Genomic DNA, 11,518 nt, shown 5'->3' with positions numbered 1-11,518 from the left:
TTCCCCCCGCTCCGCCGTCGGGGCCCGCGGTTGCTCCCGGCGCCCCGCGGAGCCTCCTGCCCCCGACATGGCCCCACCGAGGCCCCGGGACAGCAAGCGGGTCCCCGCAGCGCTGGGGCTCAGGCCGGGACCTGGGTGTCTCTTCCACGGAGAGAGGGCAAGGACTTGAGCACCTGCCCTGGCAAAGCCCCGGAGCGAGGGCAAACCGCTTCGCCCCGCGGGACACTGTCTGTGACGGGATCTGTCACCGTCCTTGCACTCCGCCGAAAGCTCCAAGGCCCCTTCCCTGGTGAGGGGCAGGAGTCCGCTGCCAGCGGGCCACCAGCCCCACGGGGAACGCAGGCGGCAGGAACAGGGACGGGAGTTGGTCCCAGGGCAGAGTCCCCATGGGATAGAGCTGAAATCAAACCCTGGGGTTATTTTTGCCGGAGCTATTGCCCTAACTTTATGGACAAGGCCTGTGGAGATTCCCCTCAGTACGAGGCGGATGGCACTGCTCGGGAGCCCATGGGGCCTCGCTATTCACCGGTTCCTCGAGGCAGCGAGACTCCTCGCCCCGCGCTGTGAGCCCAAAGCACGGCAGCAGCGGCCGAAACGGGAGCCGCGGAGGGGCCTCGGCTCAGAGCCCCGTCCTCCGAGCCAGGCCTGGCCCCGCTCCTGCCCTACTGTCCCTCCACAACGCCCGCGGAACGAGGTGTGTGTGGGGGGACCGTGCTGCACCTCGAAAAGTCCGACCCGTCTTCCTCGCACCCCGCCCCGCAGCCCAGCACGGCGAGATCCAGAGGTGAGCCGGGGCACCCCCTGCCTCCTCGCCGCTGTCTCTCGCCCAGGCACCGGGTACATATCCTCGTGGGCTGCTCACGGCTGACTGTGCCCGGGGAGCCCTGCGTGGGGGCTGCAGCCGGGACCGACCATGTGCGTGGCTGCGTGTGCCTTCGGTCGGTGAGCTAAAAAAACCCACCAGACGCCGGGCAGGCTCGCAGGAAACTTCTAAAATCACAACTGTTTTCTGTGTTGTACAAGTGTGTTGCGTGTACGGCCCTACAAGAGAGTATACTTTTTCCTTGTATAAATTCAAAATTTCCAACGGGTTTATACATTTCCCCCAGTTAACACACACACACACTTGTAAGAATTCAGAGTCACTGAAGCCCGTTTCCGAAATAAATCCATTGCTCAGAGCTGTTCCGGGTGCTCCTTCGTATTTTATTTTTCACCAAAAGAACTCCCCACATACAGATCCCGCACAGTTTCTACCTCTCCAGCCACCCCCATCCCAAACGCTTTTACAGTTCTCTGGATTTTTGTAACGTTAACAGTGTCTCCATTTCTGATAGCGAGGGATAAATAAGGAGAGGTGTATCTCCGAAAGAAGGAAAAATAGACCTGAAACAAAGACAGTGATCTCGGAAAATGTTTAGGATAAAATAAAATAAAATTATCGAGAGCATTTCGAGACCGAAATGAATGGCTATGATTGTTTCCCAAGCCAACGCGAGTTGATGTCACGGATCTAATCGAAACGTTGTCAGCTTCTTCATTATCAATATCTGTATACAATTTACAGTTTAATTAAAAATATTTCATCTCCGCGCCTTTAGCGATTAGTTATCAAAGCAAACATCGTAGCGAATATGTTACTCCCTCGAGTTTGTAGGAAATTGCAGCATGAAATTTTTCTTCAAGAAAGGAATACAAACCGGACCCCAAACAATTTGGAGAGTCCTGTGACACACCGCCCCCCCCCCCCGTCGAGGTTCAATCTCTAACCTTAGAAAAGGGTGGCCGTAGAAACGCTCTCATCCCTCCCCAGCTCTAAAGGCATCTTTTATTTTTAAAACATTTTTTCCGGTTACTCTGGGGGGACCCCACGACGAAGCGGCCCTGGTGCGCAAAAGCCGCAGGCGCGGGGGACAGCGCAGGAGCCCGGGCTCGACGGCGCCCGGGCCCGTCTCGGCTGCAGAGCGCCTCGGGACCCCGCGATGGGCTGGCAGGGGCCCGGGGCCGGGAAGGAGAGGCCGGCACACCGCTCCGCAGTCTCGGCTCCCCACCGTCGGGGGTGTCCGTCCGCGGGCTCCCCTCGGTGCGGACCCCATCACGGTTCCCTCGCGGAGCCTCCCGCCCCACCGGCGAAAGGGGAGCACCGGAGAGAGCTCATTTCGGTGCGCTAATCAATTACTGCTTGTGCAGTCAAGTACCATATATTTAACAGAATAATCGTTACCGCCCTTAAGTCTTTATTTGATCAGCAGATACTCGGAGCGGACTTAAAACGCAACTTTGCTTGTTTGAATTGCGTGGCGTGTGTGTGCTTTTTAAATCCGAGCTAATGACACCATGAAACGGCCGTAATCTCCCGCCTGACGCCAGCAAACACCGCGCGGGCACCGGGGCCCGCCCGACGGGGCGGCCCGGCCCGGGGCAGCGATCACAGTGCTCTGCACCTGACCGGACAGAGTTGGTTTTCTTTTTAGTTATTTATTTTTATTATATTTTTCCATTTTAATTTTTTTTTTTTAATGGCGTGTGAGGGGGCTGCCGCCGCCCGCGCCCTCCCGCGCCTCCTGCGCGGTGACAGCTTGCGGCACCGGGTCCCCTCGCACGGGGAGCGTGTCAAAGGTGACGCTCGAAGGCTCCCAAAGCCAACAGCTGCCGGGGGGGATTAACTTTTCCAGACTTTCCCCTGTCGAGCTTCTTGGAAACTTGCTTGGCGACAAAAACATATACATCTGTCGGGGGCAGGCAGAGAACAGAGGGCTGCGCCGGCCGGGGCAGGCGGGGGAGGGCCCGGCTTTCAGGGGAAGCTGCGGCGCGGCGGGGGCTCGCTGCGGGTGCGCGCCCAGGGGGGTCCTGGCTTTCCCCCTCCCGCAGCCCTCGCCCCCGGACCAGGACTTCTGCCCGACGGGAGCCTCGTGGAGCCCGGGATCGGCAGTACGGTAGCTGGACTTGTTCGATGGTGGCCCCCACCACTTGCCCAAGGGCTCTGGGCTCCCCGCTTTTTCCCTCTGGAGCTCCCCAGGGCGGGGGTCTGTCCTGCTGGGGGACGCGGGGCTGGGAGCGGGCACAGAGCGAGCCCCGCGGGCTTGCAGGGCGCTGCCCGGCCGAGTCGCCGCGGTCCCTCTGCAGCCGCGTTCTCCCGCACCCCCCGGTGCAAACCGCAGCGCTTGTTAATGAAGGAAACTTATGGAAGATTGCAAAACACCGTAAATAATTTAGCATTGTATTTCAGGAAAAAAAATAGCTTTCTTAAATCATCTCCTCAATATAACTTGCAGACTTACAGTATGGCCCTGGTAAGTCTAAATTTTTAAAGTAGCAATATTCAAAGAGACAGAGATGTCTGTATTAATTATTTATCCGCTGGTGCCTTCCTTCGTTTCTAACTTATTATTAATTAGGCGCCTCTAGTCTTTCGCAGAGAGCTCCACAGAGCCAGTTGCAGCTTTAAATATGAATTAAAAGCAAATCCAAGCTACTGTAATGCGAAAATTATTCCGTGTCTTCTATGGCAGAGATGAATAGCTGCGCAGATCAATACTGTGAAGCTATGCTCCAAACGACAGGGTTATTGATAGCTTATATTAATGATGTTAATGATGGAAAAAGGAAAACAAGAACCCGACCAACTTATAAACTTTTTATCTGCTGAAACCCCGCAATCAAGCGGACAGGAGCATGAATTAAGGGGGCTGGAGATAATAAGAACATTATTTATGAAACCGGATAAATGACTTCTGATAGTTTGATGCGTTTGAACTCTACACTGCCGCCTTCTCGGAGGCAGGCTGGGACCGGCCGGGCGGTGTCCCCCGCCGGGGCGGCCCCTCGGCCCCAGAGGCGTGTGCGGTCCACGCACAATCCACGCGTGACCCACGCGGTGACGGCCGCATGGGCCTGCAACCCCAGGGTTGCTTTAGGTCCTGGGAAACCCTCAGGAAAACACTCTCGGGGTGGGAAGGACGTGCTCCTTGCTGGTACCACCGCCATTCCAGCCCAGCCAGGGGCCCACAGAAACCTTCCCCGCGACAGGGATGGCCCCGCTTCTCGGCCGGGCAGAGTTTGGGGTAACGGGAGGAAGGAGAAAGGGAAAGAGCCGCGCTCCTCCTCCCCGGGCAGCCGCCACCCGCGACGTGCACCGGACACGCGGGGCTGGGCCGAGCTTTCCCGCCCGTGGAACGTGTGTGTGCGGGCAGTACCTGCTGCCGTCGGGGGCCGAGGCCCTTCCCGCGACGGGACGCGGCTGCCTTGGCCCTCCCTCCCCGCATCGGCCCGGCCGCGGGAGGGCTGGGGGGGCTCCTGTTCTCTCCTCTGCCCCTCGCCCCCACGGACACGCCTTGGTACCCCGAGACAGAAATAATCATCGAGGTCACAGCGGCTCGGGCTGTCCAAACCCACGGACGGTAACACAATAGGGATCAAAAGCGCTTTGGTGAACACTATTCATCTGAGTTTTTATTTAGGGAAAGGTGCTATTAAATCCCCGCCGGGTGCCCAGAGGTGACGCTCTGCCAGGGCCCCGGGAAGGGAACCCTCCCGCACAGGCAGCACGTGGCCCTGAGTTAGCAATTAAGGCAGGGACACGTTTTAATCTGGCAGCGCTGCTCACAGCGCCCTGGGTTCCTCGGCTGAGGTCTTTATTAGTTACATGTATGAGCGAATATACTCCCTCACATTTTTTTTTCTTTTTTCCCCCTTCCCCGGACGCCAGACCGAGGGCTCTGTAAACTGTTCCTCTCTGTAATTATTCGTATTCGACATTTAGCTATGCAATGCTCTCTCTGTGCCTGTCTTAGCGCATTTTATAAAACTCTTTGTCTAGATGCCGTCTCGGATATAGATGATCAATCCCATAGATAATTTTTTTCATACTTTAAAAACCTGCTGCTATAAGAAGTACTTCAAAAATATTTTGTAATTATTATTTTAAAAACCAGCTTCCACCAGGAGAAAGTCGCACTTGTTTCCAAAAACAATTCACAGCAGATAGTGTAGATATCACTTAATTCCTACAGAAATCAATGTGAAAATTAGATTTATTGGCTACTTACATTGTTAAAAATGACAAAGTGCTCCCTTTTATTTTCATAAAACCACAGAAGACCGAAATCATTTAATAAAGAATCCACCTAGTTTAATTTCACTGTAGGTCTCTTGCATTGAAACCAATTCTTCGAGCCTTTCCCTCATAAACCTGCCTTCCATTCTAGTATTAAGGGCAAAAACAATATTCTCAAAGAGAGTTAAAATAGTAGCATTTGTTTGGTCCCTGAAAAACCTTTCACGCCTTTAGCCGAAAGAGATCGTGTAAATGAAACAGGATCCGCGGTTTTAAAGCGTTCGGTGTTCTCTATTAGCCCAAATGGTTTGGTGATTTCTATTTGTATTTAAAACCAAAACAAAACAAAAGAAAACGCCCCTTAAAAAATTATTTATTTAGTGTATTTTTGAAAAAAACGGAAGAAAGAAGAAGAGAGCGAAGGACCGCCTGGCCGCCGGCGCTATCGGGGTAGGTGGCGGCCGAGGCGGTGCGGGGCCGGCGGCGCGACCGCTTCTCCTCCCGCTACTTGTTGGGTTTCTCTGCGAGGGAACGAAAGCGGCGGGCAGGGCCGATGGGCAGCCCCCCACCCGCGGGCAGCCCCCACACCGCGGCTCGGGCCCGGGCCGGTGCGCCCCGTCGGGCGCGGGGTAAACTGGGGGTGCGCTGCCTTCCCACCACGGCTCGCTACCCTCTGCTCGCCAGGGCCAGTGCGGAGACAGCGCTGCTGGCCCCGACAGCGGGCCGGGCAGGGGCCGGGCCGGAGGGCAGGAGCCGCGGCCGGGCAGGGCCAGCGGGGCCCGGGCAACGCTTGCCCTCCAGCCCCTCTACGCGGCCGCGCAGCACCGCATCTAAAGCCGCGGGGATTTAGGATCCGCGCCCCGGCCTGGGAGAGAGCGTCGATAAAATTCTGCGTATCAAATGAGCAATCATTTGTTGTGGTTACGTGTTGGGTAATGAAAGATGTTAGCAGGATCAATAAAAATGAAAACACTTTTACTTACATCTTAAATTACTGTTTTAAGGAGTGAGCTGTGGTGATGCAACAAACCAGAGAAAGATCTACAACCATCAAATGTCCTCAAATGAAATCAAAATGAACGCGTGTCACCCTGGGCTCACCCCCGGCCCCCGCCCGAAAGCTCTCCCTTCTAGTGCACCCCCGAGAGGGCTGAGGGTCCCCCCGGCCGGCTCGAGGCCGGGCCCAGCTCCGCTCGGCGGAGTCATCCCACCACGTCAGTTTATTTCTATTTCGAAAGAAAAACTCTGCTATCTTCGGGGGTGCCTAAAGGTCAAATAACAGGTCGTAGCCCGAGGCAAATGGGAATTTTAGAGGGACGAGGAGCCAGCCAGCTCCACAGCATCCTAAAAGCTTTCCCTCGGCTGCCGCTAAATAATAAAATATCTACGCATCTCCATCGTTTATTCCCGCGTACAGCGATCCGGCAGGCACACGCTCGGGAATCCGTGCGACTGGGCTCCGCAGCGCCCGAACCTGCGGAGGAACCTGCTCGAAATCGATCCCCCAACCCGCCATGGCCGTCGCACCGCTGACTTATCCCAACCGAAATAAGAGCGGGGCCCTTAGTGGCAGAAAATTATCGGGGAGATCGATTTCGGGGTGAATTCACGGTGAATTTAGCAAGCAACAGCCCCAAACATGGAGGCTGGCAGAGCTCCGGGGGCCGCTCCCGCGGGCAGCGGCCGCACCCCCGCGCCGGGGCTGCGCGGCAGCGGAGCGGGCGCGGGGCTGGCGGGGCTGGCGGGGCGGGCGGCGAGGCGGCTCCGCGATGCCCCCACGCGCGGCCGCTGCTCCGCGGGCGCGGAGGCGCCGGACGAAGCCTCTCCCTCCCCCGCCTTGCGAGCACCCTGCTCCGCGGGCGCGGGGAGGCCGCACGGCCCCGCTCGCCGCCACCGCCGCCGCTCCGCGCCCCGCCCCGCCCCGCCCGCCGGCCCCTCTGCCCGCGCCGTGCCCCGCTGGGCACGCTTACCCCCGCCGTCCGCCGCACGCCGCCGGGACGGGCATCCGCTGCCTCCTAGATTTGCCCCCTAGGAGGAGAAAACTCAAAATAATAATAATAATAATAAAAAAATCATCTATCTGCATAATTTCAGATGAGAACGAGAGGAAGAAAAAGAAGAAGAAAAAAAAAAAAAAAAGAAAAAGGCAACGGCCGCGGCTGCCACGCCAGTCCCGTTAAAAAAAAAATAAAGCACCAAACCCTCATAAGGTGTAGGAGAGATCTTTTATTGGACCAACTTAAACGCAAGAATTTACAGCCAGAATTACACGATCTTCATCAGCCCAACAGGCACCAGAGGCAGAGGCACAGGCAGCAATTTGTGTATTCCCTGGGTCTGCAGGAGATGAGGTTTTGGTGGAGGAAGAGGGTGGGAGAGAGGACAGACCCTCTTTCCCCCCAAAGAGCCTCAGTTTGTGGCTCAGGTAAAAATAAAAATAGGAAAAAGGAAAAAAAAAACCACAACGAAAAATCTCTTCAGCGCCCCATTTTGCTCCATCTTTAAGTCCAGTCCAGGATCAATTCTTTCCCTTACATCCCCAGTCATAAACCAACAGCTTCCAGCTAAATCTTTTAAAGGTTAAAAGGAACAAAAATAGAAATAATAATCAAGGGTTTTTTCTTCTCCTCCTGCTTGTAGGACAGCGCATTTTGGTCAGTCTAGCCTTGCATTTAGGGATGCTACTTGCATTTGAATAGCTGCCTGGCTGGTTATGGATCGGGAGGCTATGAGAGGAATCAGTATGCAAATTGTTTCAGTTACAATCGAAGGGTTCGATCTGGAGAAGGTGCCTGAGCGGAAGTCGCTGTCAGCCAGCGGTGCATTAGGCTGCCATTGCCTCCGTCGTCTGGGCCTGCTCTCCCTTTCCCTCACCCTTTTTTATGCTTGTGTACAGGTTTCTCCGGCGGTAATTAAAACATACACACAAATCAGGGGCTGCTGCATATCACGTTGGTGCCTTTTGCAGGCTGCGGGCACAGGGAGAGGGGGAGTGGAGAGAATATATCGCCATGCTGCTGGGGTTATTATTATGCAGCAAGGGTGAGGCGATCAGTGAAATAAAACATTTATAAATGGTTTCGTGCTTACAGTAGGAGAGGTGGGCCGGGGGGGCCGCCCGGGCGCTGATCACACAGTGCAGGCTGCAAATCGATAACCCTTTCCTTGTAATCCCAGTAATTGTGGGAATCACGGCTCTCTGTTAAAGGGACAGCAGACTGCAGTGGGGGGTGTGGGGGCTGCACTTGCAAAGCCCCTGTCCGCCAAGGGCCCACCCCGACCTCCCCAGCTCTGCCTGGAAGGCAGCTGGCAGGGCTGCGGGCAGGGGGCAGGGGCAGGCTCTGGCCACACCGAGCACCATTTTCATAGCCCCCTTTACGGTTGCACCTGTGGCATCTTCCACCCAGGGCAGGACATGTCCAGCACCCCCGGCTGAAGGCATGGAGTGGAGAGAGAGCGGCCCCCGGGGGCGCAGTCAGAGAAAGGGGCTGCCCACAGCCGTGCCCCGTCTGCCCAGGCTTCCCATGGCAGCCGCATATCCCCACGGAGCCTCGGCAGTTCAGCTCATCTCCTTCCCTTCCTAGGTTTTGGCACTGCCAGGAGCAGCGGGAGGCCTTGGGTGCTCTGTACGGGTCAGATCTCCATGAATCCAGCGATGTTTTGTCGTGTGGCAGAGAAATGAGACAGACTGGTGAAGTCGTGGCTGGAATCAGACTGGCTTGGGCCACCCCTGGCCCTGGGGTGCCCTCGGGGCAGCACCCCAAGCCCAGCCCTGCCACTGCCCCGTGTCCCCCAGGTGTGTGGCTGCGGGGCCGAGGTGCCCGGCAGCCTCCAGGGCGGCCGGCGAGGGGGGTGCATGGGCAGGAGCGCCGGGGGCATGGGGCCCTGCTCCTGCCCTCTCCCTGCCGCTGACCATCTGTCATTCAATTAGGGCTGGGAGGCAGCTGAGGGGCTGGGGGGAGTGGGGCTGGGGGTCAGCGACCCCGCGCACAACGGCCTGCTGCCTCGCAGACGAGAAGAAGTTCAAATGTTAAATGCTCTCCGGCCCCGGCTCATCCAGGGCACTCGCCTTTGGAGGCAGCGCAGGGGTGAAGGGCATCAGTCATTAGCACTTAGATTTCAGCTCCGAGGCTGACCCTACCTTCTGTTGGGGGATTTTGGCCTGAAAAGCCTTAACCCTTCCAGGGCAGCCCACACTCCTCTCCGGCCCCCACGTGGGTAGCCCCAGGCTGGCGCTGCCTGGCCAGGCTGCTCCCGCAGCCTCCCCTGTAGCCTGGGGCTGCCCCTTTGCCAGGTGGGTTTGGGGGAGAGGAGGGATCCCGGCAGCCCTGCCCACAGCCGGCCTCTTCCCTGACCCTGCCAAAGGGGTGAGCCAGGGCAACAAGTCAGTGCCAGCGGGGAGCCACGCTGTGGCCCCGTGCTGGACGCAGCACACACGCCCTGCCCACCCACGGCTGCATTTCCTGCAGGGCGCCTGACACCCCCTCTCCTTCTTACAAACAGACCAGAACAAATTGATGAATTGAGCTTCCACTATGCTAATTTGGACATTATAAATATTTAACTATCAACCCTAGCAGCCAGCCAGAGAGGGCTGCTCTCTCCTTTACATGCCACTTAATCTAAAGTAAATGTTTGCCCCAGAAGTGGCTAGGGCAATCTGAGCATCTCATTCCCTGCCCCTTCCTCCCTCAGGGGAGCCATGTGGGTCCAAAAGGGGATCTTGTCACATTTGACTCATTTCACAGTCTCCCTGCTGTCCTGCCTCTGTGTTTTGGGTGTGTTAAGAAGCTAACCTGAGGCAGAGATTGAACTGAGGCACTATTCTGGCTAGGAGGATTCTGACACTGTGCCTCAGATCAGAGAGGTCTCTGGCCACGTCACCCAACACTGGGGCTGCTCTACCTGGAGCAGATTCCACATGTGCCCGGAGATGGAGAGACTCCTGACTCAGGATCAAGGCAAAGAAGAATGAGTTTCCATGCTCTTTCAATGGAAACGCTCCTCTGTGTCATGCAAACCCACAACATCTAAAATTTCAGTAGGATGACACCTATCAAGAGAACCCCATGGCCTTCATTTTGAGGACAGACTATATACCCCTCATGACATCAGCATTTGATATGTTTGATAGATTTTCACGTTTGATACACTTACCGCTTGCTGCTGAAGGGGAGTAATTTTCTCTTTCAACATGGGAGCACATCACAAGTGTTTGTTAATGATTTCAGAGCTTTGTTTTTCTGAAGGGCTTGAGCAGCTGTCTGAAACTCTTGGCTGTAACAGTTTTGCAAGTTATTCACCTTAGAGGCAAAAGAAAATGTCACTCAGAGTGGTGCAGGGGTCTGTGGGGCTTCAAACAGCTCAGCTGGGGCTTGGTCTGGTATTTTAACAGCATTTGTGTGGCAGCTGTGCCACTCACACCAAGCGGCAGGTCTTGGGAAGTTGCCTTTCTGTTTCTGAGCTCTGTCAATTTGCTAATGAGAAGCTTATGATATCTGTTACTTATGCTGACTCTGTCTCTCACCTGCTGGCAAAAAGTGAAGTTCTACTCTAAGGAGGAGCGCCCTGGTTCTTCGGTACATCGCTGGGTTGGACACCGTGTGCCACTGCACAGCCAGGGCTCACAGTCCCTTGTGACAACCCCTGACCAAGCACAGAGCATGGCACGACAAAATGAAGGCTCAAACTGTGCCAGGTGTGTCAAGAAAATATGGGAATATGGGTTGTCATTACCTGAGTACACACAGTGATTTGACATCAATCCCTACATTAAAATACACACAAAATCAAGAAACAATATCTTGCCTGTAAATTTGTATGGCTTCCCTCACACCCTCATCCCCCAGTTATTTAGAAACACAGGGAATGTTGGTGTTTTTTTCATGCTGTCTTGCTCTCCTTTGCCTGGGACAGGCTGGTAGCAGGCTGGTAAGGTCCTGGTAGAAGGGAGGGTCCAGCCCATCAGGCTGCAAAAGCATGGTAGGTGCTGCACTGGAGATGTGAAACACTAGTTTATAGGGTCAGATATTGGATTATCAGCAAAAGTTGATCCCAGTCACATGGCACATCTTACATTTGCTGTCATAAAATCTATCATTATTTAATAGGCATGGAAATCAAATTCTTCTGTGGACTATGAAGCAAGAATCGTTTAAAAATGTCTGTTTACCACAACAGACAACATATTGATCATCAGTTTTGAGATTTCTCAGACAATTCAGAGATATGTGTGAACACAAGCTGGCAGCTTGCTTTGCTGTGTTCACTGCCCAAAATCAAACCCCATCAAATGCACACACTCAGCTTTCCAATCAGGTAGATTTTAAATTCTTTAAAGACAAATAATAAGGAAATTACATAGTACCAACCTGCCTCTAGTGATGCTGCTGTTTACAGTCATACTCACAGGTACACACAGTGAGGAGATACACTCCTGTCTTTTGCCACAGAAGAAAAACT

This window comes from Myiozetetes cayanensis, unplaced genomic scaffold (genome assembly GCF_022539395.1).
Source record: "Myiozetetes cayanensis isolate MyiCay16 unplaced genomic scaffold, myiCay2020 scf14, whole genome shotgun sequence".
Classification (NCBI taxonomy): domain Eukaryota; kingdom Metazoa; phylum Chordata; class Aves; order Passeriformes; family Tyrannidae; genus Myiozetetes; species Myiozetetes cayanensis.
Note: the sequence above shows the minus strand (reverse complement) of the source record.